The 18,548-nt window shown below is 35.2% G+C and overlaps 1 protein-coding gene across 2 annotated transcripts in view; it reads right to left on the reverse strand.

Annotated features, from left to right (window-relative positions):
• LOC136026284 (muscarinic acetylcholine receptor DM1-like) overlaps positions 1-18,548 on the reverse strand; it is a 217,100-nt gene that overhangs the window by 194,963 nt on the left and 3,589 nt on the right. The window contains exon 1 of one of the 2 annotated variants that reach the window (XM_065702680.1): positions 14,997-15,108. The exons of the other annotated variant lie outside the window; for it this stretch is intronic. The gene's annotated coding sequence lies outside the window, so the exon portion shown is untranslated. Of the gene's footprint in view, positions 1-14,996; positions 15,109-18,548 lie in introns of those variants that run through there. 2 annotated transcript variants of the gene reach the window in all.

The following is an 18,548-nucleotide window of genomic DNA, read 5'->3' on the forward strand; positions in this document are numbered from 1 at the left end:
TAATAAGGAATAGAATCTAATCCTACGTCCTTTTTATTTACTTTTTTATGATTATATTATGAAAAAAGTAAAATAGTAAGCCTGCATTGATCCAAATCGGTTAAACTCTTCCGCCAAACTTTTTATTTTTTAATGACTTCGATTCACAATAGAAGAGCAGCCAGAGAAAAAAGAGATTTCGTTGAGAGACCAAACCAATTCAAAGAAAAGTTTTCTTTCACGCTCTGTTGACATAAGATTTTTCACTAGTCTATTGATTTTGGAAGATTTTCCTCTCTTTTGAGCCTCATACTGGAAAGGGTGAAAACATCACCTCTTCAGAGGACATTAGTTAAAACAAAAGGTATGTCTTTCGCAGTCGTATAAACATATAAACGATTCACCAGTAAACACTCGGAACAAAATTGGAACAGCTATGATTAGTTTTAGGTCTTGTTAGGGTGCTTTCAGGAAAGATAAGTTCAACTATTATCCTTGCGAGAGGGGGTACGAACTGCTAAATGCGGTTTTACCAATTACTAGCAATAGTTACCCAGAGAAGGGATGATGCCTACTTGAAGCCGGGTTTTGTTATGGTTAGTATAATTAAAACTGGTAGAAGCTAAATAATTATATTACTGTTAGTATATCGTAGCTCAATATTAAACAAAAAGAGAACAAATTTTAGCAAAGAAAACGGTCCAAACCAAGTTAGAACGACAAAAAAATAACATAGCGCCATGTTAGAAGATTTTATGTAAAAAAAAAATCAAGCGGAAAGATGCACCTGTGCGTGCTAGAGAAATTGAAAAATCAACCCAAAATGCGAAGACAAAAAAGAAATATAATACAAGTTTGTCGGTAAGCTACTTCAAAAACAAAATAATAAATAAACAAAGCCGTCACTAAGAACGCCAAAATTTATGGATTCATCACTTATACAATATACCTAAGGCTAATGCCTCCAAAAATATCAATTTGTCAAAAAATGACATAACGTTAATTGGATTCTTAAAAAAAATAGAGCTCTGTTCTTTATTGACTTCTAATAAAAAGCATACTGTGATTTCCCTCTTGATATTTTGTAATTTTACTATAAAAAAAGGACGATCAATTGTGTTGAAAAATGACACAAATGGAGGAAAATGAACGTAAAGAAATTAAAATTAGGAAATAATCAGGACTAAAGGAATGTTAATGGAGCCATAAAACTAAAAAAAAAGAGCAAAATTTTCCACCATAAACTTATTGATTCGTAATCGACTACAAGCAAATTGTGTTTTGGCAAATTCCTTGCTTGTTTTGTTCAATACCACCAGCAAAGGTTTTGTAAGGTATTTGAAGCAATTCCATTTAATGTTTAAGATCAACCTCATGGTCAATACGGAGACCTATCCGTTACTTAGTTATGGATTAAGTGAACATTCCACTTAATGCTCTTTTCTATGTTCTTTCCGAATATAATAATCGCTTTACTCGGAAATTCAAATTTTAAGCCCTTTATTGACTTTTGAAGATGCCGTTTTTGTCCTATTAAAGGCTGCATTTTGCCTTGCGCCGCTCTTGTTTCAACCCGTGTACCCGTATATTGAATCAACTGTGGCAAAATCAAGAACGGGGAAATATGTGAGAAATGTATTATTTAGACTTTATATTTGTATATTAGGGGGGAGGTGAAGGATAAAGTATAGTAGAGCTGAAGTCGAAATGTATTAACTACGGTCATTTTGCATATTAAGAAGTAACATATGTTGTTTTAATTCTTTTCTAGCCAAAATGAGCAAAGTGTCATCTTTAATGGTCCATAAGGGGCTTAGAATTAAATTTCATGTTTAATTCATAGCTCATTAATGGAAAGGTTTCAATACTTACCAACTGCGCAAATACTATTGATTGCATTGATACTTGTTGCGTACCTAGTGGCTAGGGGCTGATTTCCCCTCCGATAACCGTAAAACCAAACAAATCGATTTTTAAATCATTACAAAAAATTTGTTTTTGTTTGTAAGGTTATCGGAGGGAGATAAAGAAGTTGTGAGGTTTTTTTTTGCTCTTCAGAAATTTACAATTATGGAGATACGTCCTTTTGATTCCAAACTGACGAAACGCCGTTCTAGTATTCTTTCATGTTGAAGCTAATAATTTCACCTATTCTGCAGGGGAAAAATGTTCACCGGTTAGTACATGTCTAAAAAGAAGGAGCTTGTCGCTAGAGGGACTATCAGAGAGTTTACTTGTAAAACGAGTTTACTTGCTAAGAGCTCATATGGCACTTGTGACGAGGTCGGAAGAGCCAAGAGCTCATATGGTACGAGCTCTGGCAAAATTCTAAGAATCAATAGATTGCTTTAAAAGGAAAATCAGAGGCTTAATACCGGTCGGGATTTAAAATAACAGCTCTGAGTCACGAGGCCCTTCTAAATATCAAAATTCATTAAGATCCGATCAACCACTCGTAAGTTAAAAACAAGTCAATTTTTCTAATTTTTCCTCCCTTTCAGCCCCGCAAATGGTCGAGTCGGGGAAAACAACTTTATCAAGTCAATTTGTGCAGCTTCCTGACACGCCTACCAATTTTCATCGTCCTAGCACGTCCAGAAGCACCAAACTTGCCAAAGCAGTGAGCCCCACCCCCTAACTCCCCCAAAGAGAGCGGATTCAGGCCGGTTACGTCAATCACGTATCTACGACATTTTTCCAAGATTTTCGGTTTCCCCCTCCAACTCCCTCCAATGTAAACAAATCTGGTCGGGTTTGAATAAGAGCTCTGAAACATGAGTTCATGTTTCTTCTAAAGCACAAGATCCTTCTAAAGATTAAGTCTACTTTAATTTGGAACTGTCCTGCCAACAGCAATGTGAGCAAAATTGGTAAATTGCGTTTTATTTGCTTTCTTATTTCAAAGCTGGATCGAGAGAAAACGACAAGTTGATCGCTGTTTTTGCAATTTGTTGAACAAGTGATCACAAGGCACCCCTTACCACAATTTAATTTTTGTTTTATGTCGCAGAATGTTTGGCTTAGTTCGGTTTACCAGTCTTTGCCAATTGGGTGAGACATCAGATCCCGCGTCTAGAGCAGTTAAACGTAATATTTTGTCATTTTTATAATCATAAAAAGAAGATAAAACAGGCCATGTTGAGTAAACAGGGGATAAAGCGCGGCACTAAACACAGCATTAAAATCTACTTAAATTTGAAAAATGCCCTGCTAACAACACTGTGGCCAAAATAAGTGACTTGTGTTTTATTGGTTCTCTTGATTCCAAGTTGGGTCGAGAGAAGACAACAAATTGAAAGCTTTTATTGCAATAATATCAAATAAATCATCACAAGGCACTATTCATATATCTTGAATTTTATTTTATTTTGCAGAAAATTTATTTTAATTGGTTCACCAGTCTTCGCTTGTTCACGAGATAAAGGATGCCAAGCCTATATCAATTACGCCCAGTTATTTCGGTATTTTTATAATCAAATAGTTCGTGGTAACGAACTGTAGTAAGGAGCGACCCGGCTCAATAGTAACCAAAACTCTAAAAAATTGAATTTTTATATCAATAGCTACATCAAAATAATCGCATTTTAATGCTGATTTTAAATATACAAGTTTCATCAAGTTTAGTCCTACCCATCAAAGGTTACGAGCCTGAGAAAATTTGCCTTATTTAGGAAAATAGGGAGAAACACCCCCTAAAAGTCATAGGATCTTAACGAAAATGACACCATAAGATTAAGCGTATCAGAGAACCCTACTGTAGAAGTTTCAAGCTCCTATCTACAAAAATGTGGAATTTTGTATTTTTTGCCAGAAGACAAATCACGGGTGCGTGTTTATTTGTTTGTTTTGTTTTTTTTTCCCAGGGGTCATCGTATCGACCAAGTGGTCCTAGAATGTTGCAAGAGGGCTCATTCTAACGGAAATGAAAAGTTCTAGTGCCCTTTTTAAGTGACCAAAAAAATTGGAGGGCATCTAGGCCCCCTCCCACGCTCATTTTTTTCCCAAAGTCAACGGATCAAAATTTTGAGATAGCCATTTTGTTCAACATAGTCGAAAACCATAATAACTATGTCTTGGGGGATGACTTACTCCCCAACAATCCCTGGGGGAGGGGCTGCAAGTTACAAACTTTGACCAGTGTTTACATATATTAATGGTTATTGGGAAGTGTACAGACGTTTTCAGGGGGATTTTATTCAGGGGGCTGAGGAGAGGGGGCTATGTTGGAGGATCTTTTCTTGGAGGAATCTGTCATGGGGGAAGAAAAATTCAATGACAAGGGTGCAGGATTCTCTAGCATTACTATAAGAAAACAATGAAAAATAAACATGAAAAGTTTTTTCAAATGAAAGGAAGAAGTAGCATTGAAACTTAGAACGAACAGAGATTATTACGCATATGAGGGTTCTAAAAATACTTTAGCATAAAGAGCAAGGCATTTAGGAGGAGATAAATACCTTGCTCTTTATGCTAAAGTATTTTTAGTAATTTCAACTATTTATTCTACGGCCTTTCTGATTCAGAGGTCATTCTTAAAGAATTGGGACAAAACTTACGATTTAGTGTAAAGAGCGAGGTATTAACGAGGGTACAAACCCCCTCGTATACATAATAAAAATATAAGGTTATGAAAGTTTGTTACGTAAGTTAATTCTTAAGTTACGTATATTTTTTACTAATAAAAACGTTCGTTAAAAATTAAAAGTTCTAGTTGCCTTTTTAAGTACCCAAAAAAATTCGAGGGCAACTAGGCCTCCTTCTCCACCCCTTATTTTTCAAAATCGTCTGATCAAAACTAAGAGAAAGCCATTTAGCCAAAAAAAGAATTAATATACAAATTTCATTTTAATAATTTAAGTGCGGAGAGCCAAAACCAAACATGCATTAATTCAAAAACGTTCAGAAATTAAATAAAAAAAACTAATTTTTTTAGCTGAAAGTAAGGAGCGACATTAAAACCTAAAACGAACAGAAATTACTCCGTATATGAAATGAGTTGTCCCCTCCGCAACCCCTCGCTCTTTACGCTAAAGCTTTTAATTGTTTTAAAAAGTAGAATTGTGGCAAAGAGTCAAACTTTAGCGTAAAGAGCGAGGGGTTGCGGAGGGGACAACTCATTTCATATACGGAGTAATTTCTGTTCGTTTTAGGTTTTAATGTCGCTCCTTACTTTCAGCTAAAAAAATTAGTTTTTTTTTTTTATTTAATCATCACAAGAAACAAAAATGTTACTGCACTATAAATTGGACTCACTTTAATCTGACATTGTCCTGTTAACAGCAATTTGGACAGAAAAGGTAGTTATATTTTGATATCTAGCTTTTTTTCTTTTTTAGGGGGAAAGTGAGTTGAAAAAGAAAAAAAATTGAACGCATGGTTTATGCAGAAACACTTTTTCACGTGCATTTTTTCAGGTTGCTAAAACAACCTTTTGACAACTTGGGTGCAAATTTTTCGCGCAATATCCTTAGCTGTTTCCAGGATTTTGACGCCCCTTGGACAACCTGGATGTACAAAGAGTCTCTTGATTTATTTTAACATCTGCGTCAATATTCCCTGGAAGTTTCATTTTAATAGCATTAGTTATTTTGAGATATTGCTGATACGTAATTTGACAACCTGGCTTTACATAATGTCTTTTGATTTAGTTTAACATCCCCAGCAGCATTCGCTGAACAATTTCCACTTGAAACCCTTAGTCACTCCTCAGAAGTTTCCACGTAATACCCTCAGCAATATTTGAAACGCTGCAAATACATCATTTTTGACAGCATAAATGTGCATAGTGTCTTTTGATTTACCTCAACATTCCTCCAAAATGTTTGTCCGACTCGTAAAAACATAACAAAAATGAATAGAAAAAATTGTTGATCAATTTTTTAAAGTTTTTCTTGTAAATATAACGGAAAAAATCCTTTGTTACACCCCTCCCCCGAAAAAGTCCTGGATACGGCCCTGACTGAAACTTTCAACATAAAACCCTTAGCCGTTCCTTAGTCCTATGATAATCAGGATTGCATCGTATCTTTTGGTTTAGTGAGATCTCTCAACATCTCCTCTAAATTTCACCTTAGCCCTTCCTGAGGTATTGCAAGTATGCCTTTTTGACAATCAGGGTGGACATTTGATTTATTTCAAATCTCCTCGCCATTCCCTGAAAATTTCAACATGATACTCGGAGCCGTTCCTGGTATTTTTGTAGATAAGCCCTTTTGACAATCAAGAGTTGCATATTGTTGTTTGGGTACATTCAACACCCTCATCCCCGCAGCATTCCCTGAAATTTGCAACTTAATACCCTTAGTCATTCTTATGACATTGCAAATGCGTCCACTTGACAATCTGGATGCAAATAATGTCCTTAGGTTGAGTTCAAAATCTCACATTCTCTGAAAGTTTCAATTTATTACTGTTATCCATTTCTGAGATGTTGCAAATACATCCTTTTGACAACCTGGCTGCACATAAGGTCTTTTGATTTAGTTCAACATCCCTTCAATATTCATTGAAAGTTCAAACTTAATATCCTTCGTCGTTCAGAAATATAGTGGATGCGCCCTTTAAACATCCTGGATGTACATAATGTTACATGATTTAGTTCAGCATCATCTCGGCATTCACTGAAAGTTTCAACTTTCAATTAAAAAAAGGGAATAGTTGTGAGAAAAGTCAAAGTCATGGCCAATTGTAGAAAAAAGCCTAGGCAGATTATCCAATTAAGTGGGCATCCCAGTCAAGGTTAATTTGACCCCTTTGATTGCCGTTGTTACTGTCTCCCATTTGTGCTACACCTCTCCGGGCATGCATGTCACTCCACCATGCCCTTATCCGTTTCTGATATATTGCCGATACGCCTTTTTGAAAACCCGGATGCTCACCGTGTCTTTCGATTTATTTAAACACCTTCCTCAACATTTCAATTTAGCCGTTCCTGAGATATTTCGGACGTTCCTTTTTGACAACCAGGATGTACATAGTGTCTTGACATAGTTCGAAATCCCTACCACCATTCTTTGGAAGTTCTAGCTTTCCTAAGCTGTTCCTGATATTTCGCAGATAGGCCCCATTTGAGGGATGCACATATTTTATTTGATTCTGTTCAAAACCCTAACGTAAAAGAGAAAAAATATTATCTTTAATGTTATCAGCTTATCACCTATATATCTTTTTAGAAATATACGAGACTTGTATAAAAAATTTACTTGCACTTTGATAAAACCTTCTTCTTCTCAGATTTGAAAGAAAGAAAGCTTTATGAAAGCAATGATGTCCGAGTATCAAAACCTTTAGTATCCTCTAATCAGTTTCAAAATCTCTTGTTTTTGTCCTTAGGAAAATAATTAGGGGGAAAAAGCACTCCTTTGCAATTAACAAAATCAACTAGGATACTAACTAGGAATTTGATACACACACCAGCGGTGTCTCAAGAAGTGAGAAATGAAATGAGGCAAAAAACTGAGGTGATTTCTGTCCTGTTGTATTACCTCAATTAAATAAAAAAAACGAGTTTTTTTAACTGAAAGTAAGGAGCGACATTAAAACTTAAAACGCACAGAAATTACTTCGTATATGAAAGAGGCTGCTTCCTCATCAACGCCCCGCTCTTTACGCTAAAGTTTGACTCTTTCTCTCAATTCTTCTTTTTAAAACAGTAAAAAACTTCAGCGTAAAGAGCGGGGCGTTGATGAGGAAGCAGCCTCTTTCATATACGAAGTAATTTCTGTGCGTTTTAAGTTTTAATGTCGCTCCTTACTTTCAGTTAAAAAAACTCGTTTTTTTTATTTAATTTCTGAACGTTTTTGAATCAATGCATGTTTTGATTTTGGCTCTCCGCAGAGGAATAATCAAAACGAAATTTTGCATATTTTTTTTTTTGGGGGGGGGGGGGCTAAATGGCTTTCTCATAATTTTGATCGAATGATTTTGAGAAAAAAAGAGCGGGGGCGAAGCCTAGTTGCCCTCCGATTTTTTGGTTAATTAAAAAGGCAACTAGAACTTTTAATTTTTTACGAATCTTTTTATTGGTAAAAGATTTACGTAACTTATAAATTAGCTTACGTCAAGAACTTTTGTATTCTCATGTTTTTATTACATATATGAGGGGATTCGCCCCATCGTCAGTACCTCGCTCTTTACACTAAAGCTTAAATTTTATCCCAATTCATTAAGAATGACCCCTGAATCACAAAAGCCGTAGAATAAATAGTTGAAATTACTAAAAATACTTTAGCGTAAAGAGCTAGGTATCATAAGGAGGTGAGCCCCTTATATGGGTAATAATTTCTGTTTGTTTTAAGTTTTATTGCTGTTCCTTACTTCCAAGTGAAAAAGCTTTTTCACATTTATTTTTAATTTTTTTTTTAAATAATGCTAGTAAATCCTGCTCTCCCTTCATGGAAGTTTTCTTTTCCCATGACAAATTCTCGATGGAAAGTTCCCCCAGCATATCCCCCTCTTCTCAACCCCTCCCCCAAACCAAAAAAATCCTCCTGAAAACGCCTGTATACTTCCCAATAACCATTACTATATGTAAGCACAGGTCAAAGTTTGTAACTTGTTGCCCCTCCCACGGGGACCGTGGGGGAGTAAGTCGTCCCCAAAGACATAGTTATAAGGTTTTTCGACTACGCTGAATAAAATGGCTATCTCAGAATTTTGATCCGTTGACTTTGGGAAAATAATTAGCGTGGGAGGGGGCCTAGGTGCCCTCCAATTTTTTTGGTCACTTAAAAAGGGCACTAGAACTTTTCATTTCCGTTAGAATGAGCCCTCTTGCAACATTCTAGGACAACTGGGTCGATACGATCACCCCTGGGAAAAAAAACAACAAAAAAACAAAAAAAAACAAAAAAAACAAACAAACACGCATCCGTGATCTGCCTTCTGGCAAAAAATGCAAAATTCCACATTTTTGTAGATAGGAGCTCGAAACTAATACAATAAGGTTCTCTGATACGCTGAATCTGATGGTGTGATTTTCGTTAAGATTCTATGACTTTTAGGGGGTGTTTCCCCCTATTTTCTAAAATAACGCAAATTTTCTCAGGCTCGTAACTTTTGATGGGTAAGACTAAACTTGATGAAACTTATATATTTAAAACCAGCATTAAAATGCGATTCTTTTGATATAGCTATTGGTATCAAAATTCCATTTTTTAGAGGTTTGGTTACTATTGAGCCGGGTCGCTCCTTACTACAAATTCGTTACCACGAACTGTTTGATTATTTGGCGTGGAATGACAACACTTGGGAAACAGGTGTAAACACTAATGAGTGCACTGTAAACACTTTTGTGACTCTTTTCAGTAGTCTTTTTTGTAAGGTAGAATTTTTTGTGGGTAAATTATTTAACAAAACAAGAATACGCAAAATTTCAAGAAAACCTTGAGAATTATGGAAGAATAGTAGAATGTGCTTGACAAAAACAAAAGGCTATGTGAGTGGAAAATTTTCCGAAAATGGTGATTAAAATATAACCTAAGAGAATAGTCTATCTAAATGACCAGTAGCCGTTCTCAGTGGAAAAATAAGAACAATAAATCCAATTGAAAAATATAAGTTTGACCAGAAAGCTTCTCAAGAAAAAGAAAAATCAACGGTAAATTAAAGTCGTTGGTTCGGCACCCTGGTTGGGTTTCTCTGGATTTAAAGAATTTAAAACTATATAAAATCGGATATGCACATTAACAATTTCCGTGCTCAAGAAACCTTTGATTTAACTTGAGTAACATAATAATACATCTGATGGGTAAGGCTGTGATCATTACCTGAAGAAATCGCTTTACTAGGAGAACATAAGTCAATAATATAGACTGAAGAAAGAAGGAAGCAAATACCTGTTTACGTAATAATCCCACTCCCCTCTCTACCCAAGAGCCAGAAAATTTTATCTGTGCTACAAAGTATTCGTGACTGTTCTGACCAGAGAAAAATGTAAGGAAAAATTTACCCCATTCCTCGGAACCGAAATAAAAAATTGTCAGAACTGATATTAAAATTCATTGGATACTGGGATTAACAAGTTATTACCCAGCTTTATAAGCTTTTGGATCCTGGAATTAGTGAGCCTCTATCCTGATTTTAAACCCCAAAGATCAACGGCCCGGGCACTGAAGGCCTGGTTTTAGTGAGAGTCGGATGGAAAACATAAGAACAACCAGGGTTTCTGGTATCTCTTGCAATAGAAAATGGTCACATGCACTGAAAACATAGAGTTTTTATAACATGGTTGTTATTAAGTTTGATATAAAACCACGTTTACCATGACGTATCACACAGGGAAAGTACTTACTATTTAAAAAAAAAAACTCCATTGCTCCCCTCAATATGAAAGGTGATGAGACAAAGTCTGATAATCGTAAATATAGAGATCGTAATATCTAGGGTACTGGAATTGGTGTTGGACCCTTAGATACTGTATCCTAGGGTACCTGCTACTCTGATTTGACTCAACCATCATTTAACTCCACCCCCATGCAACTCAATACCGTTTAACTAAAACCTTAAGCAAATCAACCCTCATTAAACCCAACCCTCATTAAACCCAACCCTCGTGAAATCCAAACCGTATTTAACCCATTTCTTTTTACTCAATTAACATTGAAAATAATTTATTCAGTTCAACCCTCCTTAGACCAAAAATATATTTACAAAATGTGATTCAGCCGTTTTTTCCGGAGGTGATAAAAGTTGACTCCAATGCAATAGTCTTTATTCAGTGGTTAATTCGTGGGTAGGTGTTATTATGTCGCTTTTTAGGAAGACCATCCCCCTCCCCCCTCTAAAAATAGCAACTAGTACTTATGTCTTATATAATTGAAATTAGCAAAAACCTTAATACCATGGCCCAGACACAGTTAAATTTTATGTTTGTAGCAATAATGCTGAACTGAGTTTGAGTCAAATAGAGTTGGGATAAACGGGGATTGAGTTGCATGAGGGTTAAATTGAATGAGGGTTAAATTGCAAGGAATTGGACTTGAATGGGTGTTATTTTAAGTAGGGTTAACTCCCCAGGATTCATTTGCACGAGGTTGAATGGAGTTGAGTTGAATCAGGGTTTAGTTAAACACAGGTCAAATTAAGCAAGGCTGTATTAAACGGGGGTTGAGTTAAACTGGATTTCTGTTGAAAAAGGGATAAGTTATATAGATTGGACTTAACAGGGTTCAGTTAAACGGGAGTTCACTACACGCACACCCTCTGAAGGTAAGGGAGGGTCTAAGATCTAAGGTAAGGTCTCTACAATGCTGTTTCCGTGTTAAATGCCAACTGTCAAGAGTAACTGTCACTATAGCTAACCTTAGAGCTGTATGACACACTTAGTTAATGGGTCACAAAGGGTGGAACTGTTACACCTCGTTAAATCAAACTCATAGAGAAGATCAATCTTTATGATTGATGAACCAAATCAGGGCTTATAAGAGTGGAAACTAGGACTGGTGTTTAAAAGTCACAGACCCCATCTACCGTTTCAGGATGTTGCTCATTTTTTACCCCACTTGAATTACAGGATTCTTTCTTTTCAAGTACTTTAAAATGAAAGAGAGGGCGAAGAAAGGACAATCCTGTCTTCAGTCATTATAAAGCCTACTTGATGTAAATTAAATGAAAAAAAGTTTTATAACTGAAAGTAAGGAGCGACATTAAAACTTAACACGAAAAGAAATTACTCTGTATATTAAAGGAGCTTTTCCCGCCTCAGCGCCCCACTCTTTACGCTAAAGTTTTTTAACTGTTTTATAAAGTAAAATTGAGAGAAACAGTCAAACTTTAGCGTAAAGATCGGGGCGTTGAGGAGGGAAAAGCTCCTTTAGTATACATAGTAATTTCTGTTCGTTTTAAGTTTTAATGTCGCTCCTTACTTTCAGTTATAAAATTTGTTTTTTTCATTTAATTTCTGAGCGTTTTTGAATTAACAAAGTTTTTGATTTTGGATGTCTGCACATGAATTTTTTTTTTGGCTAAATGGTTTTCTCTTAGTTATGATCGGGAGATAATTTTTTACGAACGTTTTTATTAGTAGAAAATATACGTAACTTACGAAGTAACTTACGTAACGAACTTCTATATTTGTAAATTTTTATTACGTATACGAGGGGGTTTGCCCCCTTGTTGAAACCTCGCTCTTTACACTAAAGCTTAAATTTTGTCACATTTTTTTAAGAATGACCCCTGAATCACAAAGGTCGTAGAATAAATAGTTGAAAATACTAAAATTACTTTAGCGTCAAGAGTGAGGTATTTAGGAGGAGATAAACCCCACATATGTGTAATAATTTCTGTTCGTTTTAATGCTGCTCCTTACTTTCAGTTGAAAAAACTTTTCTATATTTGTTTTTTCATTGTTCTTTTTCTAAATAGTGCTGGAAAATCCTACGCCCCTTCATTGAAATTCTCTCCCCCCATGACAAACTCCTTCATGGAAACATCCTCCCAAGTGACCCCCTCCCCTCAACCCCCTTCCAATCAAAAAAATCCCCCTAAAAACGTCTGACACTTCCCACTAACCATTACTTTACTTGAACACCGGTCAAATTTTGTAACTTGCAACACCTCCCCCTTGGACTGTGGGGGAATAAGTCGTCCCCAGAAACATTGTTACTACGTTTTTGGACTAGGTTAAACAAAATGGCTGTCTCAAAATTTTGATCCGTTGACTTCGGGAAAAAATGAGCGTGGGGCCCTAAGTGCCCTCCAGTTTTTTGGTCACTTATTTTATTATGTATCTATTACTATCAAAATTCCGTTTTTTAGAGTTTCGGTTACTATTGAGCCGGGTCGCTCCTTAATACAGTTCGTTACCACGAACTGTTTGACTATTTTACGTACAGTTACCAGATGGTGAGCATTTGCGCCATTTTGATTTTTTTAGGTGGTTACTTATTTTTGATTCTCATAAGGAAAACGGTGACTTTGGTGCATTTTCATTTTTATGGCAGTGCCACTTTACACCAGATATCTGATAACATAACATTGCTTACGGAACCTGCTGAGATTTCCTCAAGCTAACCTAGGCTTACTTTACGCAGGCGGGATTTTCGTTTTTAAATAATTTTAGAAAATAATAATGCTGTTTAATTACACGATTAATATCCTGATTTTTTATCAATATAGCGATTAATTATGATTAATTATTATTTCCAGAGGAAATTTGGCATTGCAGGTTGACCATATCAATTTGTCAAAGACCCAATATTTTTAAGTTTTCCTTTCACTTTGATTGTAGCTTTCAAATATAAACAATAAAAAGGGACTTAGTTCCAAATGTTGTTGTTTGTTTGTTTGTTATTGTTATATATTTGTTGTTGTTGCTTGGTTTCTTTTTTCTGTTTTTTTTTTTATTCTTCTTCTCTCTTACTATGCATTTCTAAATTAGTTTGGCGGGTTATTCGTAATTATTATTATTTTATTTTAAAGAATATTTCCTATACGGTGGTCAATTTGGATTCCTTAGTTGATTTAATGGACAATTTTCGGCAATAATTACTAGTAGAACGTGAAAATTTACCGAAAATGAGGGTAAACCCATTAACCAAACGAAAAAAAATATTTGTTTTGAAATAACTATAACCAAGCTAAAAGCTAAGCTAAAACCTCGATACTTTTTTCCTTGTGACTATTGACTCATATTCCAGTTCGGCTACGATAGTTCAAAAGACAATATGTAACATTAAAAGTGGGCAGTTTTTGGGACATGTGAAAAGGTTACAATTCGTAAAAATAATCAAATTAATCAAATAAATTCGTTCTAAAGTTTATCAAGTCCTTTGGAAGACTTGATTCTACTTCTTTTTGCCATATTTGGTTCACAATTTCTTAGAAGTTTACAAAATAAATAAGATTTCTACGAGTTTGTATAATGATAATTTTCTACAGAATCAGTCGAAAATCTAGTCGTGAGTACTACAATCCAGCTGCCAATGGGTAATTAACATCAAGTGCATAATGGGTAATTAACATCAATAGTTTAAAGTGGAGAAAACTTTTGACTTTTTACAGTTCTAGCTACTATTTAAATGGTCACTCTCTTCTTTCTTTTTGTTTCCTTGTACAGTTTTCATAACAAATTTCAACAGCATTGTCAAGATTAAAATTCTGCAATCACAGTTCTCAATGAAAACGTTTAGGAGTTCCTTTTTTTTTTTAATAGCTCAGAGGCTCATACAAAAACTGAGATTTTAGATTTTTTAACTGGCTCAGAATTAGATATAGAAATAATAGGCAAAAAACATATCGCAGGCAGCACAAAAACGGCACTAAGTAAAGAGCGAAGTGGGCACAACGTACTATTTTTTTTTTTTTCTGATCAAGGCAATTCGTATGAAAAGAGTCGTCACAGAAATATCGAAAGGAAATTATTCGAGTGGAAACTGAAAGTTTTAGTGCCCTTTTTAATATTCAAAAGACATTGAAGGGCGACCAGACCCCATCCAAGCTCTTCATTTCCGCAAACCGAGCTTTCTGAAAATTTTATACAAACAAGGGACCGTTTATTGGCTATCTCTGTTTTGAGCTGTCAATGTTAGCTAAACACATAGAACTAGGTACACTTCCCTTAATTTAAACAGAAGAAAAGAAATTTAATTTTGTATCTATTTTTGCTTCCATAGTCTGGTATTATACAAAGCTAATGTGTCAGGTGTTTAGTCTGGTTAGGCTCTATGTATTTCATATCCTTTTTAAATACCATATTTTTTTCAGACTTAGAGATAGATTCATCATCATTTAGAAATCAATGGTTCAATTAACTTAATCAGTATTTAATGTGATTTAATAAAATAAATCACGTTACCCTTTAAAAACTATTTAATAAATCATTATCTAACAAAAATTAACTGGTAATCAAAACCAGGCTCATTTTATTTAAAGAAGTTACACACTTTATTTACCCATTATAAGAAGATACCTTTATGCAACCTCTTATTGAAAGAAGTTATATTTATTCATCAAAAGAGGCTACACATGCCAATAACCTCTTTACTCACTTAGAGATAAAATAATCCTTATTCACTTACAAATCAATAAAAGCCCATCTGGAATCCAAAACTCACACTTATTTTATCCTCAGAACAACTGGTTAACAATTACGGAAATTGGACTGTCTAATGTTTTAACAGGACAGGGAACATGGAGGGAACTGTAAATTCCCCTAGAATTTCCACGGAGCAAAGAATCAGAAAAGGATGCGTCGCTGTGCCCCGTCTGGAACCACTTTTCTAATTCTTCGTCCTTAGTCCGATGTTGTATGTCTTATTGCTGTTTGAATGATGCCCGATAGCGATCATTTCATGCAGTGAAAGATGTGAATGAACGATTACCTCAAAACACACTTTGAGGCAACTGACGATAGACGAATTACGGCGCTACAAAAAAAGCCATATTTGGGGCTCTCTGGTTTCGGTAGCAGCCCCCGTACAATGAATAATTTTTAATCCAAACTGACATAAGTTCTGTACTGCCAATTCATTATCTGCATTAAAAGAATTACTAAGTCCTATATATTTTTCGCCATTGGATAGTCAAATTAAGAGCAGAAAATCCAACGAGACCTTAGTTATGAAACCAGACCTTGTCATTGTCTAAAACGTGACCCAACTATTAAGAAAATATCATATTTATTCAAAAAATTCCTATGAAGAAGTACACAAAGTGTATTGCTGATGGTACCTTAGCCATACAAAGAAACACTGTCAACCATTGACAAGATGCATAAGTATGGGAAGCACCAACTTTAAATATTTTAAAGGGCTACCATCACCGTTGCTAGCCTCAACGGTCCATGGCTAGTCATTTTCATCGGCAAAGTGCTTTGGAGTACCAGGCTTAATAGATTCTTAATATACTGCTAGTCATTGAATCATAATTAATAGTTCACATAGAGATAAATACTTCTTTTGGCCAGTGATAATTCGCAAAAAATAAAGGATATTTCTGTCACATGTACGGTAGCCGTCATCAGCAAAGACGACTGCTGATGACGATTACTGTACATGCGACCGAAATATTCAGTATTTTTTTGTGAATTATCACTGTCCAATAAAAGGATTTATCCCTATTCGAACTTTTGTTTATCGTCTTGGAAAGGCAGTGTGGTTTTTGAATCTACCTACGTCACTTAAACAGTTTGGTTTACCGGATTTTAACATCTACCGAGCCTTCACTTACTATAGCCTTCTACTGAGCCAAGAATCAGCACATGGAAAAGAATATTCCCCTCACCTAGAGAATCCGTTCCAGGCAGGTGTTCTTATTCTCGTACTCTTGGCTAAGCGTTCACTCCTGCAGGTATTTTTTTCTTTCTCTGGACTAACTATAGATGGCAAAGATGACCATTTATCTCCCAGAAGTTCCATTAGTTTTATTAAGCACCCAGGGACAATGACAGCCCCCGTCCTTAAAGATTATATATATATATATATATATATATATATATATATATATATATATATATATATATATATATATATATATATATATATATATATGTATATATATAAATATATATTTATATATATATATATATATATATATATATATATATATATATATATATATATATATATATATATATATATATATATATATATATATATATATATGTCACGAAAAATATGTGATTGTTTAACCGACTTGGGCAACAAAACCCCCTTTACGAACTAGGGAAGTCCCTTGAACCCCCCCCCCCCCCCCCCCTATTTACTAGGGTAACTGCTAGCTGCTAGTTTCAAAATTTGTAAAACAGTTACAAATGAACAAATTTATCAACAAATTGATCTATTCATGGACTTGCCCAAAACCAAACTTCTATATTAAAACCATGCAAGATGCGTATTCAACATTTATTACGTCTTTGTGTATAGTATATTGTGCGACAAGTAGTTCGTTAAGGTAACCCCTGGAAAAAAAACAGAGACACGTTAGTGCTTATCATGCAAAAATAGGATTTTCCTTGTTGCTCACGCTGGGGACTTCAAACCTCTTATTAAGTGTTTTTGCAACTGGTTGTTTCAGCTTCGTACTTTTTGCTTCATTGGACATAATCGGAACCTTGCTTTTTCCCCGTCATCCCTTGCACACAAAACTTGCTTCCAGAGTCTCCAAATTCTATGGCAAACTGCACTTGCGAGGCAAAACGCAAGAGTTTTCCTCCGCAAGACCAAGTCACATATGGTGCTCTGCAATTGTAACCCACGGGCCAAAGTTGCTGCAAAAAGTTGTCTTTATGCCAAAAATCTAGTCATCAGTCCTATCATGCTGATTACTCGTTTCTTCTTTTTCATAAGCATGATATCTACTTCTCTTTACGAGTTGATAATACTTGCAGCAATAGCTAAAATCTAGTAAACGAAAAACTCCAGCCCATAGTAACCAAAATTTATATCCCTAGCTTTGGAAAAAAAAAACTGTTCAATGAGGAACATTCTCCATTTACACATGGTTCGAGAATGGTAACTATTATATAGAATCATAATAATTCTTAATATTTTTAATGATAGAAAATTTTTGGGAATTCTGAAAAAGAGCTTCCAAAAATGGCGGCAGATCGAAATGGATAATGCAGAACTAGAATCACAATGGTCAAAAACCCTTGACTAGAGGTTTTTAACCTCCCCGTTTTGAAAAACAAGGAAAATCCTGACAGGGCTAGAATGCTACCATAATATCATAGAGAGATGTTTAATGGACGGTTTAAAACTTTTCGTCATATCTACATTCTTATTGTGAATTCGTTTTGATAATTTCATCTTAAAGCATCAGAAAAAACAAATGACTAAGTATTTTGAGAGAATGCTAATGATAATTTTTCAGGTTGATTCGTCTGCAAGAAATTTTACGGGGGGGGATTTTCAGTGAGGATGGAACTTTCTGGAGGGAATTGGACGAGAGGGGGATGCATTTTCCGTTGGATGAAGTTTCCAAGGATATTTTTTCAGTGAGTCGAGGGGGCATATTTCATGGATGATGTCATAGCCAGATTTACAGGCATTATTTGAAGGACGATCAGATCAATGCCGTTTCTATAGTAATCCCGCGAAGTACGAGAGGAACCGCAGGCTCGGACATTTGGTTTTGCACTTGGTCGAACGCCAATGGTGCGAGGCTACGTCCGTTCAATTTTCATCAAGAATTCAAAAGTGTTCTGGGAGGTAACATAATTGATTGTAAAATCCGAAGTATAATATATTACAGATAATTATTTGGTTAGAAAAAAAATGTCTTCCTAATTTAGTAATTGAGATAAATGAGCACTTGAACAAGGTCTTGCCGACCTTACTCATCCATCCAATCACCTAGAAAAAAAAAGTACAACCAATCCATTAGCCAAATAATTATGTTCAAAATCGAGCTAACTTAAAATTAATAAATTTAAGTTGTTGTAAAACTCCAAGTAAAAGCACCTTAAATTTTGTAAAATATTCTCCAATTGATCACCTCACATAAGAGCTCCTCAGAGGTATACACACTTGCCAATAGGCCGACGCGTTTCAGCGCTTTAAATTCATGACCCTAGCAAGTAAGCACGTCTGCCATAAGAACTTATATCATCCCTTTGTGTAGTGTCACCT

Source organism: Artemia franciscana, chromosome 4 (assembly GCF_032884065.1).
Source record: "Artemia franciscana chromosome 4, ASM3288406v1, whole genome shotgun sequence".
Lineage (NCBI taxonomy): Eukaryota > Metazoa > Arthropoda > Branchiopoda > Anostraca > Artemiidae > Artemia > Artemia franciscana.